The following is a 21,945-nucleotide window of genomic DNA, read 5'->3' as shown; positions in this document are numbered from 1 at the left end:
TTAATGGAATTTTGCAGTATTTATTATAAATAATGTATTTGTGTATATCGTTATTTTTTTCACATTCATGTGTCCTCGTAATCGTTAATTAAAATAACTTCCTCTCCCTTTTACAACGGCCTCTCGTCTCAAATGATGTGGGCGGGACAACCTGTGACTCACACGAGATCACCGCAATATCAAACGACAATGATCTATTTAATTCCCAAGTCCTGCCCTACATTTATTCTTGTTCAAGAAGCCGTTTCACTTGGATAAATGTCTATCACAACTTAAAGATGGGCCGCATACCGTACCCTAAGAGAGAGCAAGAAAGAGCGAGAGAGGGAACTGTCAAAGATCCCGGGCATAATGAGGGCTTTGGGGTCCAGTATTCACTTTTCCTGGCATTCATACGCAGACCACCAGTCTGAATAATTCATCGCAGGGACTCAGGGAGTGAAATGTTCTTCCCAGCACACAACAGCATTGTGTAACCAGAGCTCTGTAAGTGTAAGCACCCGCTGGGGCCCTCTGTCATTACATGACCCTGACAACCGGAAGTCAACTCTGACTGCAGCGCTGTGTTGTGAGAGCCGACAGATGTTCACACTGCATTTGCTTGACAGCGAGTGCAGGTTTGTGTTTTAGGTCTATAAAAGATTGACTATGGAAGTAAAATAATGCCAAATATTTTTTAAACAAAAAAGCCTGTTGAATTGCACCACTTGAAAAAAATATGCATTGCATTAACCATGCTTGCATTTTAAAGGGGGGGTGAAACACACTTTCAGTCAATCTCATGTTAATCTTGAGTACCTATAGAGTAGTATTGCATCCTTCATATCTCCAAAAAGTCTTTAGTTTTATTATATTTATAAAAGAATCATGAGCGCGAATCACACACACACCATACATCGCATGCTCCATAGATACATTAAATATACGTGATCATGTTGTTTACTTGCTGTGCTTACGCGCCGATAGCTAACAACATACAGACATTTGAAGCAGTTTTACTCACCGCCTGCGGTTCCAACGCACGACCGTGAACCTTTATCGTTGGGACTGCTCCATCCTTAAGCATTAGACGATCTGCAAATCCGGCGTCGAACTGGGCCTTGTTTATAAAACAATCATCGTCGAAATGCAGGGAACAACCAAGAACACTTGCAACTCCGTTGATGACTTCCCTAAAGCCAAGCACAGCGCTTTGATGGGCGTACTGCTTTCGCTCTCTCGCTCTGGTCTACGGATGCGTGCGCGCCCTTCCGGGAGAAGTGCCCTTAGGACCCGTATAAGGAAATTCCGCCCCATCTGACGTCACACACGCCCATACTCGAAAAAAAACTTTCCGAAACTTGTGACAAACCGGAAGGAGTATTTTTGGCACAGAAATACTCCATCAAACGTTCAACTTAATTTTTGAAACTTTGTCCATGTTTAGCATGGGAATCCAACTCTTTAACAGTGTAAAAAACTCAGTATGCATGAAATAGCATTTCACCCCCCTTAAATGCATTGTATTTTTAGGACTTGCATTTTTATTGGCTGAAATTCAACATGGTTGAATATTTAAGCTGTGAATATTTCAATTCAAAACATTTCAAACACATTTTCACTATTAAAAATTCAATAATCCATTTTCACCTTTCATATTTCAAATCCAAAATATTCAAACTGTTTAAAAATATCTTTTCAACATTAAAAATAACCTTCAACAGGCAATTTTCAGTCCATTTTATTTCACTTTACAAATTCTCTTCCACAAATTCAGTGGTTCAAATTCGACAGTAAATTCAACATTGACATCCAGGAACTGCAGGAAAAGCAGTAGATTACCGAGCATACTCTCCATCTGCTGTTAGTCGACCTCACCAGCAGGTAGCGCAAGCGCGTGTTATTGACGAAGACCAGAGCAACAGTTAGAGCAAGCCATTCATTCATAAAAACTGATTTATAGAAATGTAAGTGTATTTGTGATTATTATTAGGGGGGCTGTTTTTATGTTTAATTCAGTCTCTTCACGGTTACTTTACTGTGCAGCCTACATGCATCTTTCTCTACCGTGAACGATATTATAATGTTATTCCCCCGATGCTGATGTACAGATCAAATGTCACATTTTAGGTAGACATATATTTCTCTTGGATGTTTAGTTGTATATAGCGGCGATGTGCTGCATAGGGTTTCCCTCAATACTTCAGGATTGCTGGACAAATAAAACGCTTAACCTAGCTAAATGGATTTATACAGTGATATAAAAGACCAAACTCGCACCTTATTGAGAAGGCTGTACTATATGGCTACAGGCAAGCAAGCATGGACTCAGAATATGAACTTAACGTGCAAAGTTTCCTAGTGGTTCCTAATCTAGTGAGCTGTCTACCCAGAAAGCAGTTTAAAAGTCACATTAGTCCTTTATCTTTTGTAGGTGTTTTGTTTTATAGGTCCATTGTCTATTGTCAATAGCTTAACGATGTATGATGCACTACTAAGCACCAAAGCACCTTTCTGTTGGTCTCTTGGTTTCTGTTACTGCAACTTTGCTTGACCAATTGAAGCTGGTGCAAAATCTACTTAGGGAAATCTTTCTCCCTCATGAAATTCCTGTAATTTCCAGTCGAATCCTAAAAAGTGTCTAATCTAATTAAAACAGACAGTTCTGCACAATATTTGTGAGCACTGGTTTTCTTATGCTCATTAGAATATTGTGGTTCCATTAAAGTTAGGATGCTACTTTAGACGGCAGTTCAGTAGGTTTAGGGTATGAGTTATTATTATTATCAGATGAAAAGCATTGAAATCCACATGACATTACTAAACAGAGCATGCATGATACTGCTCCAAAATTTCCATCCCAACGGAATCACAGGTGTAATCAAAATGATGTCCAAATTGCTCTTTATCTGTCTTTTTGAGAACCCCAAACGGACTGACCCCGTTGACAGCAGATGTTGATCAGTATGGTAGATCGTTGTATACTTGCTAATGTTTTACTTGACGTGAAACTGTATTTTACAGTGTATATAATTAAGATTTGTTCCAAAATAATTATTTAGCTTTTTTTTCATGGATTTTTGCGTCAGACAGTGCCAGGCGACTGTGTCATCATATTCAAACCAGACTATTTAAATCTACACCTGTCAGTAACAACGTTGGTGTAGATTTTGTTAGTAATATTTTTGTGTTGGCTCAGTGCCAGAAAGCATAAAATAAACTTCTGCTTTCTTAGCGCAACATCAGATAATATATTTTCAGCTGTTGGAAATGTTTTGTTGATAATATTTTTCATTGTAATCCCAGAAGGCACTGCACAGGGCTCAGTGGAGTAAAAAAAAAAATTTGAAATGGCAAATGAGTCTAGAGAAATTAAACTGAAAAATAAATAAATAATGTAATACAGTAAATCTTTTTAAAGTGTTAACTTTGGACCCTGTGCGTATAAATTACAGGGTAACACTTGTTTTTTGTTTTTTTTTGCATTGCCATTAGTTCGTTTTCTCATACATTACATGTAATTATAATATTAACAAAGTCAAAGGCAAAGTATGGTGGTTATGACACCAAGAAAAGTGAAAAGAGAATGTTTAGTTAGAATAGTCAGTCGCCTAGCACACCTCAAAACAAAGTTACAGTGAGGTTACAGCAACAAACCACCCCCAGTTATTTACTTCAATTTCAGATGCAGAAACACAAGCAAATTAATAGTGTTAACTCATATTTGTTTTCTTACAGATGACAAGAGGTTTGCTATTAGCCTAATAAGCAGTCCAAAAAGAATACAGCTCTTAAATAATGTCATCAGAGTAAACATTAAAGGTGATGTGTGTAATTTTAATGTTCAGTGTTTAAATATTTTTCTTCCACAGTTTGATATTTATAGCCATTGTTCTGTTTACAGATATTCGAACATCCCAAACAGCCTAGCTTAGCAACATTGGCTCAACCGCAAGTTTTGGGTGAGTCTATCTGTTTGTTGAACAATGGAAGGTGGAAGGAGTGTTCAGGAAACCTGTTTAAAAAATGTTTTTTTGCAATTCTGTGATGCTAGTGATGCATAAGAGTACTGCAGTGATGACATATTTTGTAGGCCAAACTGGAAGATAGCATCACCCTGGTTCCCTTGTCAAAAACCCAATAGGATTTTTCCATTGGCTTTTGTATTATTGCAGAAAATAAGCTTTGTGAACACCAAACGTTTATGATTCCAACACATTTTGTTCATCATGATAATCTTCACAAATGAGCACAACTTTAATTAATTTTGAAGCCTATATACAATTGGCAGAAGTAAAAACCTAAACATAGGGTATAAACGAACTACTCACAGGCGCATAACGCTTCCGACAACTCTTTCAGTCTTTCTCAAAACATTACCCCTGAAAGTTTAAGTTAGAATAGATCGCAAGAGCATGATTATAGCGCATTAGTGAGTATGAGTGTACCTGTTCGGTGTGATGATGTTTAATGTCCCCAACAACCTCTGTAGTCGCATTTAGACACTCGCTAGCAACCTCCTTTTTCAAGACACAAAAACTTTTGAAAAAATTACAGGGGGCATTATTACTTCTGTATTTTAATAAAATGGGAAAATATCTTGAGCTTGTTTTAACTACAGACCTTGTTCAGAAACACCCCCCATCCCCCCCCCCCCCCCCCCCCCCCCCCCCCCACCACACACACACACACACACACACACACACAGATTATTGCAGATTATCTCTGAAATTCTATGAATTTTTCATCTCTCTGGACCCTGACAGTAAAGAAACATGGGTATTGCGTGATTTAAGTCTGCATGGACCTGTCTCTAACCAGCTGTCAGAGAAAATAAAAACATTTGTAAATTATTCATCTCCCAAGGTGTCGGTGGTTAAAATGACATGAATTATACATTGGCATAAACCTGCTGATACCTTCACATTTAAGAAGTTGGATATATATTCTTAACCAAGGTTGGATTTTTTTTCTGTAGCTTACTGACTGAAAGGACGTGATAGCACAGATCGATATCAGGTCCAATCTCACACAGCTGGGCCCTCGGCTGCTGATTTTCTTTACCGTGCTCTCTGATTACTAAAGAGTGTGATATCTGTAAATATGACTGACTCTGATGATGTATATGCTTTGGTATATGTGAATGTGAATGTGTGTGTCTGTGTAGGCTTTTCTAAGTTCTGGAGGAAAATAATATTGAGCTAGAGTTGATTCTTAGACACCTGGTAATTACTATAGTGTGCTGTGACTCTTGAGATACTGTAGCTGTGAAGGACATGTAACCACACACACATGCACAAACACACTATTGCACAAACACACATGTTCTTAAAGGTATAAACATGCTGTGATTGTGCCATGCATCTCAAAAAGATTTGTTCTATAGTGGGGACTTTTTATTGATTCTATTGTGATTATGATGTGTTCTGTCACATACAACTAAATATAAAAACCTCACAAGCTTTTTAAGTTTTTACATTTTCTTAGAGTTAATATTTAGTATATTTTAAAGACGTTTTCCTTGAAGGTATAGTTTATGGCGCCCACATTGTAGAGAAAACTGGACCCAGACAGACACACACACACACACACACACACACACACACACACACACACATACATGATCTGAGGCTGATTACAGAGTTTAGGATTGCAGTTGATGGAAGAGAAGTGCTACTCTTCACCTTGAGGGGAACGTTGAGGAAGAGGAGAATGAAAGAAAGAATGAGATATTTGTCTGAGTTCAAGAGATTGTTCTTAAATGGACAGAGTCATGGAAGAAGTGAAGAGGAGGAGAGCAGAGAGTGTTTGATTACACATGAAAGACAGTTGTAAGAGAAGAGTTTCATATTAGAAGACAGAGTGTTTCAGAAAGAGAGATTTCTGATTGCTGGTGACCAGTATAAGGTATTTTTTGCATGCTGGGACAAATGAATGGTTGCTGGTTTGCTGGTCCCCAGCACGGGAAGTTTTGCTTGAAAGCAGCATGACTGCTGGTCCAACATGGAATTCATGCTGGTTTACGCTGGATTTTTTACCAGGGTAAAAAAAAAAAAAAGTGCATATATATATCGACTCTGGGTTAGGATTAGGGTTAGGGTTAGGGTCTCTGTCTTCAAGAGGTGAAGACAGAGATGATGATAATAACTGGATTTGTGAATGAAAACGTTTGCAAAACTTGATGACCTCTTGCTAAGATTTAAGAGGTTACTCTTAGAGTCGGTATATATGCAATTTTTTTTTTTAAATCATAAGGTCAATTTTTCATAATCTTTTTTATAGAATCATAAAATTCTAATTCATAAAATAAAAATAAGAAAAACTACAAAAAATGGTCTTTATGACAATTTCCTAAGTAATAGTAGACTTATCTCAAATTTGATGAATTAATTTTTTTAAAACAATAATGAAAATGGCAATTCATCCATATCTGGGGATCAATTAATGAATGAATGTATATATAAATATTTATCTATTTAAAAAAAAAAAAAAATAGGGGGGGGGGGGGGGGGGGGGGTGTTCAAATCTCTTACACTAGTTATGGTGAAGCTTGATGATTATAATGCCACAATAACAAAGACTAAACCATGGTTGTTCAAAGGTATTTTCTATCTCTTTCTCTTGTGTGTAATTCTATTCTTGTGAAATTTCTCCTTTTTGGCGATGTTCTGGTGTTTGTTCTTGCTGTTATCTATGAATTGCAGATTTCCATTTCAAAGGGCAATTTTACCCCAGGGGGAAAAAAAAGCTGCTGTATTCTCTGCCTTTTCGTTCTGTTTAGCGCATCACTCTAAATTTGATACAGACAGATCAGAAATCTTTTGGAGCTGAATGAATGAATGAAAATGTCTGCGAAAGAAAGGGTGATGGACAGAGGAATTTAACACCTCTCTGCATGTGTCTCTCTGGGGGCTCTCCTTCCCAGCATTCCTCTGGAAATTACACCTGTCAACCAGTCTGTTGGCCAACCTGACTCACAAGAGCAATGTAATATTGAGACGGAGAGGGATGGATGGATGGATGGATGGATGGATGGATGGATGGATGGATGGATGGATGGATGGATGGATGGATGGATGGATGGATGGATGGATGGATGGATGATTAAAAGACTGCAGGATGGAATGATGTCCAGGAAGATAAAAGGAAGAGTTTGGTGACAAATGGAGAGATAAACAGATACGGGAGACGGAACAAGACAAAGGATTAGACAGACATAGTGGGGGAGAGTAATGGAACAACAAATCAAATCACTTAGAACAACAAACCACTTAAAAGGAAAGAGACGCTCCTGTCTGCATTAACACTCCAGAGAGGCCAGGAAATGGATGTGTCCAACATAGACAATTGAAAAGTGAAGACAAATCACTTTACTAACAGCACAAAGTCAGACATAAGTGAAAGAGGGTAGTCTGGACACACTTTACTTTTGAATAGATCAGAGTTTTGGCGCTGCATGTGTGCATGGTATTTATTTATTTATTTATTTGTTTGTTTGTTTGTTAAATATATTTCTAAGAATATATTGTTTTTACAAAGTATGGGGTTGATAAAACTAAAATTTAAAGGTCCAAATTCACAGACAAACTCCATGTTTTTGGAATTAGTTTAGAATAAGAGAAAAAGATGGGCAATATCATCCCTTTTAAAAACAGCACACATCTGTGTGTATATTTATTTGGCTCTTTAAATGCACAATCTAGTAGGCTAAAGAAAGGGGTCAGATAGGTGGGCACAGCTAAGCTCTGGTCTTAAATCTTTACATGAGTCAGACAAAATGTGTGTGTGTGTGTGTGTGTGTGTGTGTGTGTGTGTGTGTGTGTGTGTGTGTGTGTGTGTGTGTGTGTGTGTGTGTGTGTGTGTGTGTCTGTCTGTCTGTCTGTCTGTCTGTCTGTCTGTCTGTCTGTCTGTCTGTCTGTCTGTCTGTCTGTCTGTCTGTCTGTGGTGTGTGTGCGCTTGAGAGAGGGAGGGCAACACATGCAGTCACATCTGTGATTCACAGCATGCTACACTCACTCACAGTCATCACAATCACAGTCACACACTCTTGCAGTAGATTAACAGAGGACTCCTCTTGAAACACACACACTTAACGGAGGGCTCAGCTTGAGATAAGAACACCGCGGGTCACTGCATTCTCTCCTCCACCAGTGCTCAACTGAACCCAGAAACCCCGGCAAACAAAACACACAACTGGGGGACGGGGTATGTGGACCCGGGTCATAAAACAGCCGCTTTTAGACTGTGGCATGATACTTTACTGTAGACAAGTTTACTGTTTTTTGTTTTTTGTCAGCCCAACCCCTTTGATGCAAAACATTTACTTTACTTTATATTTAATTTACTTGAAGTAGATTTACTTGAAGTAGAAGAAAGATTTTAAGTTAATATTTCAATAATTTAACAACACATTTGCATATTTACTGTTCTCTGATGCTGGTTTACGGTTAAATGATATGCAAGATAAACAGATACAATATTTAATATGTTTTCCAGTAAGTGTTTTATTTTGATTGTTTTTATTTTAAAATTATGCATAGGGCTGCACAGCTTGGACAAAAAACAAATATATATTGCAATTATTTTGTCATATGACAGCAAAATTACATTTCATGTCATAAAAATGTTTCATGCTGCTGCTGCTCAAACCAACTAAGACTTCTTTCAGACTCTTTATTATTATTAGTGGTAGTAGTAGTCAAGTCAAGTATTTATATAGCGCTTTTTACAGTACGGATTGTTGCAAAGCAGCTTTACAGTGATAAGTATAATTAGTAGTAGTAGCAGTACTTTTAACTGTCATTATTAAAAATAAAGACAAATATATTACTGCATTGTAAAAAAAAAAATATATATATATATATATATATATATATATATATATATATATATATATATATATATATTACTCTACAGGCTACCAATATTTATTTTTTAAATTCTTCACTTTCAAATGTTCAAACCCATGGGCTTTTAAGATTTTAAATCCGTGAACATTTATTTGGCCAGAATACTGGTGAAATTCTTCAAACTTCTGTCCACAGAAATGTTGGAAATCATTCCCAAAATGCATGTTAAACCCGCTGCAGTTACCTCACGAAGCCCCATTTGGGAAACCCTGCTGTAGACCCACAGGACTGAGGCTTCTTTCACACATGTGCAGAATTTAATAAGATTTCACAAGTTCACATCCATCTTACTTCTTAAAAAGCCATAAAAGTAAAGAGATTTGGTTTGTTTTGCGTAAAGGAGGGGCTTGAGCATAAGTGCTAAGCCCCCGTCTGAACTAATTAATGGATTAATGTTAATATAAAGTGAAGGCATTAAAATAACGGTTGGGGCTGAGGTAGTGCAGGGATGCTTGAAGAGCTGTCACAAGAGTGAGGTGAGCGATTGACGGGACACTTACTGTTAAACCTAATAAATACTAAGGATTTTCTTAAAATTCATTTCAGATAATCTCCTGTAGTGCAAGCAGTAGAGCAGAGGGGAGATTGGGGACATTGTTTTTAAGTAATTCCCACGTAGCTTTGGATTTGGCCTCTGTAAACAAAATGTTCTCCGTTGCAGGTGTCTTAGACTCCATGAGGTTTTCCTCCAGGATTTCTGTGTTGTAACTGCGTTCACAAGCCTTCCAGGGCTGCTGCAGGAAACCTCCTCACAGCATGTTGCTTCCGACACCATGATTCACAGTAGGGACATTGTGTTTCCTTTAAATAACGTTGCACAGTATTTGGTTTGATGCCATGCTTATGACAAATATGATGTTTAGAAGTGATGCACCAAAATGAGTTTTGGGTAATTCAATTTGGGTAACTACACTCGGTATGCTGTTCAGGGAACTGTTGAGAAATTAAGCCAGTCGTAGTTCTTCAGCAATGAGTCGCCTCTCAATATTTCAGCCAAACAAATTTTACAATTTGCTAATTTAGCATCCTTCTTGGTCACAGTGAAGCATTGCTGACATGTGTCATCGGAGAAGCGCTAATTTGAAAAAAAAAATTCTGTTGCTCAATCAATAATAATAATAATAATAATAATTCATTACATTTATATAGCGCTTTTCTCAGCACTCAAAGCGCTTTACATAGAAGGGGGAATCTCCTCAACCACCACCAATGTGCAGCATCCACTTGGATGATGCGACGGCAGCCATATTGCGCCAGAACGCCCACCACACACCAGCTTACTGGTGGAGAGGAGACAGTGATGAAGCCAATCAGTATGGGGATGATTAGGAGGCCATGATGGACAGAGGCCACTGGGCAAATTTGGCCAGGATGCCGGGGTTACACCCCTACTCTTTCGAAAGACATCCTGGGATTTTTAATGACCACAGAGAGTCAGGGCCTCGGTTTAACGTCTCATCCGAAGGACGGTGCTCTTTAACAGTATAGTGTCCCCGTCACTATACTGGGGCATTAGGACCCACACAGACCACAGGGTGAGCACCCCCTGCTGGCCTCACTAACACCTCTACCAGCAGCAACCTGGTTTTCTCAGGAGGTCTCCCATCCAGGTACTAACCAGGCCCAGCCCTGCTTAGCTTCAGTGGGCAACCAGTCTTGGGCTACAGGGTGACATGGCTGCTGGATAGTGTTTAGTCTGATTTTCTTCTTGCACGGTCAGGTTTTTAGGGCTGCTTTATTATTTGCAGCTGTGCCAAACTGTTCCCATTTCTTAATTACTGACTCATCTGTTCTCTAAGGAATACTTAATGACTTGAAAATGTTCTTGTATTCTTAAATGCCTTGTGCTTTTTAATTATTTTTTCGCAGTGTTGCATGGAACTGTGTTTTTTCTTCTTCTTTATGCTTTAAAGAGGCTATATGCAACTTTTTCCCCAAAATAAACGTAACAATAGCCTTTTTATTTGACCATTTATGACTCAAACATCTCCTGATGAGCATACTGACACCTTGTCCGCTCACAGTGGGTGCACCTATAAGCCTGTATCCTATTTTTTCTATTTTCTGTCGGGTCGGATTTTTCCCGCGCTGTCCGCGGATGTGACGTCAAGCGCGTTCATGTTAAACGTTTCAGATCACTCTGCCACCACCGCTAGTCAGCAAACAAACTTAGTTTCTCAAACAACATATGTATTTGACTGTTCTCACCTCTGTAAACATAATGTTGACTTCTTTGCAGCGGATGACTTGTGAAGTGTGCACGTACGAGAGCGAGCAGAAAGGAAGAGCAGTTCCGTTTTTTGGCCACAGGTGTCAGTCGCGAGTTTAAATTTCAGAAAATCGCATGTAGCCTCTTTAAGGTGTGCAACTAAACTTCAGATACATCAGTACCTTTCAGACAGAACTTCATTTTTATTGAAATCAAAACAGCATGAGATTTCCATTAAAAACAATTATGTGAGTACTAAAAGCCAATTGGTTACATTAATTCTGTTGGATTCGTTTATATAGTCATTGGATACTAATGTGTCATTCAAGTGCGAAAAAAAATCAGAGCACATGAATGACTTAGTGAAGTCACACTGTATTTACTGTACATATGGGTAACTTGGAATTCTAGATGATACACAAGTTGCTAAGTTGTGACGTTGGAAGTGTTGATTTGAGACATTGTGGAAACACTGACCTATAATATAGATAATGTCATATAATATATATGTAACCTATATAGAGATCAATGAGTGCAAAGCAAGTCTGTAGAAAATTATATTGAATTTTAATTGTAATGCCCAACTCAGAGGTGCAAGTTTCCCATGTGCACTTGAAGGCAGCAAATATTATATTACATTATATTCTTACTCTAGGGTCTGTGTCTGGTCATTTGATCTTCTACTTAAAAAGGAATTAGTTAAATGAGAAACAAATAATTATATATAAACTCCTTTTTTACTTTAAATACAAAAATCATCTGTCAACTAGTTTTGCCTTTCACATTTGCAACTGCAGCTTGTTTCTTGTGGGGGGAATAGAAGAGGGAGCACATCCCCCCATCTTAGTACATTTACATTGGCTACCGGTCAAATTTAGAATTTATTATAAGGTTTTAACTTTTGTATTTAAAGCCTTGCATGGCCTGGCTCCAGCTTACATTACAGATCTTATTTGTCCCTACTCCCCCCGGAGATCTCTTAGATCCAGTTGTCTCGCTTGAAATCTAAGGGTACGTTTACACGACAACGATGTGCTTAAAACGGAGACGTTTTTCCTTTGAGTTTTCCGCGTACAGACGACACCATTGTCAAAACGATCCCCATTCACACGGATCCGCGAATAAAAAGTTCAAAGTTAAAAGTTGTAAATTTTTAGTTGAAAATGGTGTCGTGTAAACAGCCCCTAAAAGTTAACAGAGCCTTTTCTGTAGTAGTGTCACGGATTCAACCAGCATGCCATTAGCACCAGGTCCTTCAACTCCACCCACTCGTTCACAATCACCAGAATATTAACCTGCCACACCTGTCGCTCCCTCATCAAACACCATTCATAAGCACAAAGCTCACTCACTCATTATCCGGTCAGACCGGTCTCATCTCTACATGAGAGTGAACCGACGACTCACCTGTGTTTCTTTAGCCTTCTTAAGCAACCTGTCTATCAGACTATATCTCATCTTCCATCCTGCAAAGAGAAAGACTTGTCAGTTAAGTGTGACTGTCCATTGTCCACTTTCCCGTTTGGCGATCCAAAAGATTGAAACCTGTCTGTGAATAAAAACCTGTTCAGTTAATCTCCGTGTCTCACCTCCTGTTTCATGACAATTATCCCCAAAGCTGTGGATCTTGCTACCTCAATCTGTTAGATTGTCTGCTTCACTACCAGCTTTCAAGTCGTCCTTGAAAATGTACCTCTTTTCACAGGTTTTAGCTTTGAGCTTTTTTGGGGGCTTGTTTTTTGATTACTTTCTTTGGCTATTGTGGGTTTTAAATCTTAAATGTTGGTCTTTCTAATGGATGAAGATGTTTAATGTAGTTTTTTTTTAACCATTATAGTTGTGTGATTATTTATTTTGATTGTAAAGGACCTTGGTCAGCTGTCATGTTGCTTTAAGGTGCTACTGTATATAAATAAAAATGACTTTGACCTTGACCTCTTAATTCTTGTTTTTCTGTTTCTTCAACAAAAAAACTAACAAAAAAACTAAAATCATTTCTAATTTCCCTTTAAGAAGAAAATCAAATGACCAGAAGGGACACAGACCCTACAGACACTGTATCATGGAAAAAATGATATTTATATTTAGATAGTTTGTATTATAGACATTCATAATTTTATTTCAGAAGGATGCGCAACAAATAGTAACAGGATTTGTCATCTGAAAGCATCAGGCGATTCTGGAGTAGACAGATTCGTTGACTAATAGGGTTTCGCATTTCAGCGCACCGCCTCACACTGTGGCGAATGTAAAATTAAACTATGCCTGTTTTTGATGCAAGAAACCTTGACTAACATTATAAGTGGATTTCAGGAGAAACAATCATATAAAAGAAACAGCTCCAGATCAAAGATGTGAGCAAGTGTGTGTTGTTCTGATTGGTGGGTCAATTGCCACTGTGTTTATTTGCGGATACACATTCAGAAGATTCTATCTCACACTATTTGTCAATTCAGTTTAAACACTTTATTTTACAGTGTCCTTGTTACATATGTTACATGTACCATAACAGTAAATTATGCATAATTACATGCAACTAACCCTCAATCAAATCCTAATCCTACACTAACCCTATAGTAAGTACATGTAAATATATAATTAAACTGTTACAGTGACACCTTCATATAAAGTGTAACCGCCAATTCTACAGTATGCCATTCTATATCTATCTTATTTATCTGTGTGTGTGTGTGTGTGTGTGTGTGTGTGTGTGTGTGTGTGTGTGTGTGTGTGTGTGTGTGTGTGTGTGTGTGTGTGTGTGTGTGTGTGTGTGTGTGTGTGTGTGTGTGTGTCTCTGTGTCTGTGTGTCTGTGTGTGTGTGTGTGTGTGTGTGTGTGTGTGTGTGTGTGTGTGTGTGTGTGTGTGTCTCTGTGTCTGTGTGTCTGTGTGTGTGTGTGTGTGTGTGTGTGTGTGTGTGTGTGTGTGTGTGTGTGTGTGTGTGTGTGTGTGTGTGTGTGTGTGTGTGTGTGTGTGTGTGTGTGTGTGTGTGTGTGTGTGTGTGTGTGTGTCTGTCCGGGCCACTATTGGGGAAATCGATGTAGTCTGAGGGAAAGGTCATATCTGTCTCTGCAGTTAATTAGTTACTTCAAACACCCTGCTACCAACCTACAAACCTCTCAGTCTCACACACATTGTTTAATGTACATAAGATGATTCTGCTTTTATCTCTCATTACTGGAGATGTCAACTTCAGAAGAGGAGAATAAGGGATGTTCTCACACTCAACATATATTTATAGCGCATATACCATTTTAGATTAAAGTCTGTGACAACTGACCAGATTTAAACAAAAACTAAATACGACACAAGCAGAGTGAATGCCTGAAGCTATGCCCATGAGAGAAGTCAATTCAAACAGCTCACCTGAGGTGTTTTTAGCTGTTTTGGTGTAAGACGCTTAAATAAGGGACAAAATGCATCCTAAATGTATTTAATATGAAACGCAAGTCCGTTCCCTTCAGTCCGGAATGATTCCTTAATAGAGAGAATGGTTGGCAGCCCTACTCATTACAAGCATTTCCTTGTTTGTCTATGATCTTCTCTACCTCTGTTACATCTTCACTCTTTCTCTCTACCTTATGTCAGTCCTGTTACTCTGTATTTCATCATTTAGCTCTATTTCTGCCAAATGAATGCCTTATCACCCATGTGTCATATCGCCACAGCAAATCACAGGTGTTCAAGGATATTCTCTAGATTCTCCCAGGAGCGATTTCGCTTAAATTGTTTCAGTGAATCAGTGGAAACTGGCCAATGTCTTCTGAGAGATGCAGCACAGAGCTGGATAATGAGAAGGCCTAATCAATCACTAAACGTCTGCTGTAGGAGAGATTTGAGGAGCCCTCTGACCACACACACTACTGCTTTTCTTTGGGTGAAAATAAATTTGATTGGCTAGTTTAATTTTGTTTAATTTTTCCACACACAAAAAATGACATTATATGCTTATTCAAGGATTTGCATGTATTGCTTGGACAGACCAAGAAAAACAGCGTGATAAAGTTTACTCTCTTGACTTTAACTTAATGCTGTTGAACTTAATATATACGAAGCAAACTGTTTGCTAAAACAACCACAATAATAACAAAAACACTGAAATAAGAGTGCGCGCTCTCTCAGCCAGATGCACGTGAAACTTGTTTGTTACTATAACAAACCTTGCATATTTTCTTTCATAACCATCATTGGCCAGTAAAAATAAAAATAGAATACATAAAAGCTTTTTATTTAAAAAGAAGAAAAGTTAAAGACCCACTCGTCATGTGAGGAATGTTATAAAATATCAGGTATAGAAAAAAAACATATTATGAATAATGCAATAAAATTTCAATCACCAGTGAACTAGCCAGAGAAAGAGAACAAACACGGAGTGTGTAACGTCATCAGCTGGAGTGCCCATGAGAGCCACCAGAGGGCACTCCACATCAGACTATTGTCATTCCCTCACAAACTACATTTCCCATAACTCACTGCCCGGACTCATCATCCCTGATTGCATCCACCTGTGTCTCATTACCTTGTCAGTCTCAATTTATTTAAACCATGTACACTCATTCATTCCCTGCAAAGTCTTGTTTAGTGTTACACTGCAATTCCGAGCATTCTCCCTGCTTTCATGTCTCTTGGTTTTTGGGTTTCTAGACTGTTCCGTGGATTACTCTTTTGTCCGTATTACCTGCCTTGTGTTTGTTTGTATGGACTGCCGGTGTTTGACGGGGCCTGTACTTTGGATTACGTCTTTGGATTACCCTGTTCAATAAATGCTGCATTTAGATCCTCAACCTTCGTGTCTCAGAGCAGTTCTTAAATTCTCAGTTCTGAAAATTATTTAACTGCTTTTAAACAATATTTATAAATCTTATGTGGACATCTCCATATGGAGACTTTTTCAGCTTTAGCTGTAGTCCCCAAAGTATAGCTTGTAAAAAGTCTATAAAAACGAGTCTTTCTCGTGTACTGTACAAAAACACAGTTGTGTAGGATTGTTTGAAGATTTTATTTATTTTTACTCTTTCTCACACACATCCATATCAACAGCCTCTCTTCTGCAGAACTGTGGGATCTTGTTTGAGTGCTTTATGGATGTGTGTTAGCAGGGCATGTTTCCTCCGCCTGTTACATCAGAGCTGGGATTTTAATCAACTCGCTGTATTCCACACACTCCATAAAAACATCTGTAACCCAGCCAGCTCTGAGATAACATTTATAGCATATCCCCAGAGCTTCTGATGTGTTTGGGTTTCAGGTTAGAGGAGATTTGATGTCAAATGTAATGACATTTTAAGGATTTATGGGTAATCTGCTTATTTATTGTAATCTGTGAATTGTGAAGTGATTTTCTTTGCTCCAAATGGCATTGCAAAAGTAATGGCTGTTTGCAAACAGATGTTCCAAACATTCCCCCATCTTCCAATTTATCTAAGTTTGCAGATGTTTTTATCTAAAGTGTCTGACATTGCATCTGAGATATAGATTTGATCAGGTATTAGATTTCCTGGGAATCGAACCCATGATGGCATTGCTACAGTAGCTGCAAATGTTCTGTTTGGCTGCTTTAACAAGGTCTGCTTTCATAGATGTACTTGTCGGATATGAAACCCCAAATGTGCATATTGAATGCAACATCAATCACTTTGAAACACAGGCAAAATGGTCCAAATGCAACAAATCCACACTAGTAATTCAAAAACGTGAGTCACAAGAATGAAAACAATGGTCATAACAGTAATCAACAATGGTATGCAATACGGCAGTGTGAACACATGGCTTAAATACAAGCTGAACTGGAAATGACATGACAGGAGCTGATGTGGTAGAACCAGGAAGTGACAGTTGACAATATTCAGATGAGAGCTTCCTCTGGTGTACCGGAGCCTGATCAGATGTTACAACAATAAATGCTAGTTAAAATTTTGGCGCAATGCGGCACCAGGTGTTTTTTGCTAGTTTCAGCCTGAGTTGAAATGGCAAATGCATTTGCGCCCATCTATTCGCCCATGGGCGTGCAATGCTGGTCTGAAAACGAGGTGTGTTGTTGAAACCAAGCGGGAAGGAAGTCGACCGGAAGTTGAAGCCGGCCGCGTGCCACCATCTTGTAGCAGAACTTCACCTGCTGTTAGCATCCCATTGACTCCCATTCATTTTGGCGTCACTTTGACAGCGAATAACTTTACATCTGAGGCGTTTGAAGACTCCATTTGTCCATTATTTATTTCTAAAGAAACACGACAATGTATAAAAGGCTCCATTACCTTGTATCTTACGTTATGGCCCCGTAGAAGCAGTTTTTGTAAAAGTAGGCTAACGATTGCGTCATAACCACGCGACTCTCTGTCGCACAGTAGAGAGATTACCGTATGGACAGGAGGAGAAGCTCGCGGTCAATCGGGGAGACGTGGAGGCAAAATTACAAAATAATTAATCAGAATACCTAGCAAAAGTTTCTCCTGCTCCTAGCTCATGGACAGCTCCTACTCACACTCTCCGTCTCTGCAAGATTCGGAAGGGAATGATTCAGATTTCTCTCGGCACAGCTACTAGAGGACAGACGGGTTGCTCACGTCACATCTACGTCGTCAAGCTCGGTTTGAGTCTGCGCGTCAGGAACGGAAGTCCTAAGAAATCGCTGAAAACGGGCTTCACTTGTCTCAATTGAGTTCCAATGAGATGACTCTGTCCACTTCTTATACTGTCTATGGTTGAAACGAGGTGCAAGGTCCTTTGTTAATAACATTGATTGGACAAATACATGCAAAAAACAATATTGTTAAAAGCGTTATATAAATGAAGGTGACTTGACTTGACATGCCTGTTTTAATACCTGTTAGCCTGTCTCATTACTTCAATGCGTTTTTTGCTGCTTTCCCTTGGACTGTAAAAATATATAATATTTGATGAGGTAATCACTTAGGAGGTTTATGATTGGTTGTCTCTTGATACACACTCAGGGTAGCATTTTAGCACCACATAGTTTCACACTAAATAACTTTGGCACTAAGGTAACCTAGGGTTAATTAACCCAGGGTTACGTGTGAAAAGCCCTAGAGACCCATGTCATTTCTCAGGATCACTTTTTCAGTGGTTTCTTACAATTTAATACCTAGACATGTCAGGTAGAGGGACGTTTTGTGCTTGATATGTGCCTGATATTCAAAAGCAAATAAATTTTTTTCGACAGTTGACCACGTGACAGAAAAATGTTAAGAGTTGTTTTTCCTGTGCATAAGCTGTGGAAGTATATGAGCGAATGATGAAAAAAAAAAAAACAGTGGAGAAGAGAAGAGACTAAGGCATTCCCTTCTAAACTATCTTCTTTAGACAGGCTTGAAAACAGAAGATGAGTATTACTCACACTCTGTTCTTTTCTGTAATTCGGTAAGTGAATATAATTTTATTTTCTCTCTGAACCCCTCTCAGTTAGACTCCATCTTAAATTCCTAAAAGCAGGGCTTGTTCTCTCTGCGGACAAAAACTTAAAGCCACACTTTAATTGCCTTATAAAGCAACAGCAAAGCTTTTTTTTTTACTTCACATAGTCATTCTAATTTACATAGATATTTGAATTCTGTTGTCCCCCAAAGGCTTGTTAAATCGTCCTGAAAGATAAATGATCACAGCCTTTCAAAGAGGGAACTCCTTTTAATTTTAACAAATAATTTCTGGCCTTTAATGGTTCACATTTCAAAAAGAAGTGGATTAGAAATGGGCTGACAAAGCAATTGGCTCCTAGGCGTATAATGAGGGGGCAAAGGTGGCGCTAACTTTCCAGTTTTCCCTTAATTGCTTGTCTTTCATTATGTCCCCTTGACACTCGCTCTGCATCTAATTAAAATATCGGATGAATATTCAGCGTAGGGCAGGGATCCTTCATTGTTTGGGTGTGTAGAATTAGAACAAGAGTATAGGAGGGTGGAAAAGAGCTGCGTCTGATCAAGTGTGTCTCTTTCCCACAGCGGGCGGCACTCAAGTTGGAGAGCAGACTTTGATTGACAGCTGACTGTGGATAAGCTCCGGACAGTTCACACTGCAGTCCTGCTCGCTGAAGGAGCTCTCAGGTGAACATTTTCACATCAGATGAAAATGGGAGCGCAAGTGAGAAAATGTCTGAAATGAATGGATGAATGTCAAAAAGGGAAGAGTGAGTAAAAGAATGAATGAATAAGAGAATGTGTTAAGTAATTGTTTAGATTACACGTTATTTCGATTTTCCACTTTCGACATTCTACTGACTATAAGTACCGGTAACTTTGCAACTTCATGTCAACTAACCCTCATTAATTTGCAACTCATTAGAGTATTAGTAGACTGTTATGTTTGGGTTAGGATTAGTAGAATTTAGTAGAAGTTCAGTATAGTAGAAGTTGGCATGTATTCGCAAAGTTACTTAATAGCTGTGTCCCAATGTGAAGGCTGCATCATTCGAAGGCCGCAGATCTCGAAGGATGCAGCCTATGCGTCCTTCGAAGGACGCACCATGTAGCCTTCGTAGGATTTCCTAATTGCACAACCAGGGGCCAGTTTCACAAAGCTATTTTAGACCGGTCTATAGTGTTAGACAAGTCTAACATTTGCTCATAGACTAGTCTAATGCAAGTTAGACTGTTTCACAAAAATAAAGACTGACTTCATTTAGACCCAAAAAATTTGACACCTTACCCCCAGGCTAACTTAGGTCTAAAGGGGGTCGCACACCAGACGAGAAGCGCAGCGCCGCGCCGCGTCTAGGTTAACTCGAGGAATCGCACACCGGACGCACATTTTCTCAGTTTATGGCCAGCAATACTGTTATGTTTAAGGACATTATGGAATTAAGATAATGTCTGTACTATGTTATGATTGTACTGTACAATTAAATACAATCATTGCAAACTAAAGTCTGCAGTCTGAACACTTTACCTCAGAGAATCCGTTATCTGAATTGAGAATATCACCTGAAAATCCGATAACATCAGCAGTTTTCATCCACGCAGCTGATTTCTGTAAATGAATGTAAAACTAAATGTATAATGCAGGACAGGGTGAAGTCAGTATATACATTAACGACGATATGAGACAAAAATGTAAATGGCGCTCTGTGGCGCGGCAGGATTTTGAGCAAGGTCCTGAGCCGTTGCTGGGCGCCGCGGACAGATGCCGAATGGCGCCCCCGGTTTGCACTGCGTTGATTTTATGCAACAGGAACTTTTCTGAATGCTGTTGGTGACACAGTGGGTCTCAGCAAAGCTTCTGTGTCATGGTATACAGGGTATCTTGTACCATGTTTTTGTATCTTTTCTGTACGTCTTTAACGCAATTAACGCTGTTAACTGTCGTAGCAATCTTTTTCCAAATTAAACATTTCTTCTTGTTACTACATTCTCTGCTAAATTTCCCAAGTAAAATGTCCTTGTAACTGTTATACTCCTCCAACAAATACATATTTTCCGCTGGGGTAAACTGCACTGAGCGGTTGAATGCACTTACTCGATCCGCCATGTTTTTTGTTTTGAAAAGTGTCTTTTTTTACCCAGAATGCATTGCAGTGTAGTCCTACTTAAGATAGTCAGAATCTTAAGTGCTTTGTGCAACGGTCTGATTCACTGTAAAAAAACATTACATCCCCAAGTCAAAAATTTCAAGTGACCGATAACATCTACATTTTTCAATTAGTCTGACGTATTATTTCTCATTGAGCCAATGCTAACAGACTATTGCAACAAGAATTTCACTTGGGCCAATTGAAAAATTTAGATGTTATCGGTCACTCGAAATTTTTGATTTGGGAGGGTTAGACATTTTTTACAGTGTTTAGATGTCTATCTGAAGTCTGACTATCTACTATATCTAAGCCATAGTCAAAATCTATCTTTGTGAAACCAGCCCCAGGTGTTCCTGATCACCGCTCCTAGCGCCAAGCAACGGTGCGAGAGGACAGCTGCCATCCTGATAATTCATTTGATATAATTGAGTAAACAGCTATGGAGCCAGAATTGGCTATTTTCATTTTTATGTTTTACATTTTTACCGGAGGACATGTATTTTCGGCTTAGCCAAGACCATGGCCAGCTAAATTAAGCTGGTTTGGGCCGGATTACACTTTAAACTGTTCAAGTATTGGGTGTTAACTTACATAATGTAATAGTATATGAAAAGAAAACTTACATAGGCCTCTATATATTCAAAGGGTCAAATGTTCACTTATATCTTACCTTGATGCGATTTTTTATTTTTATTTTTTTTTTAGGCTAGTGTAGGCTATTATTTTTATTATGTACACAAATGGACCATGGTGAACATATTTACACAGGTTTTCAACCCTGTTTGAATATAAAACCCAGTTGAATGTAAAGTCCAGTGCAAATGTTACTCCCGAGTCCCGCTCGTCATCGGCAGCTTTCAGTTGCCAGGCGACAAGAACAATCCTCGTAGGCTAGACCGGTCCGAGCGCTTCAGATGCGCCTTTTGATATGGGACGCAGCTGTAGTTAGCAACAATTTGTTAATATTGTGACAATAGGCCTACATTTTGTTACTTTAATTTTCGGAACTACATACTTCGTTAAGTATTCACGTACGAATGTGAAGTAACCTACTGAAGTACTTTTTTCCCTCACAGGACAGCAACACTACAAAATTATGTTCTTTTACAATATGATGCATTGTTTTACATTAAACTACACAAAAGTATATAGTTTAAATGTAACAACCTTGAAAATATTCAGAAGTAAAATGCAACATATGCAGTAATGCAGTAGTAGCCAAATATAAATGCAAAACCATCATAAAAACCCTGACAAGGAGTTTTTTTTATTTCCTGCAGAATATACCTTTAGTTTTTCAATCATTCTCTCAAGAAGAGAAAACAATCTGT

General features: G+C 38.6%; 1 protein-coding gene across 1 annotated transcript in view; it reads left to right on the top strand.

Annotated features, from left to right (window-relative positions):
- htr2cl1 (5-hydroxytryptamine (serotonin) receptor 2C, G protein-coupled-like 1) overlaps window positions 1-21,945 on the top strand; it is a 100,610-nt gene that overhangs the window by 52,670 nt on the left and 25,995 nt on the right. Inside the window, exon 2 of the mRNA XM_082149232.1 lies at window positions 19,050-19,151. The gene's annotated coding sequence lies outside the window, so the exon portion shown is untranslated. The remainder of the gene's footprint in view (window positions 1-19,049; window positions 19,152-21,945) is intronic.

Source organism: Leuciscus leuciscus, assembly GCF_965113295.1.
Source record: "Leuciscus leuciscus genome assembly, chromosome: 2".
Lineage (NCBI taxonomy): Eukaryota > Metazoa > Chordata > Actinopteri > Cypriniformes > Leuciscidae > Leuciscus > Leuciscus leuciscus.
This window is presented reverse-complemented; position numbering and strand designations above follow the sequence as displayed.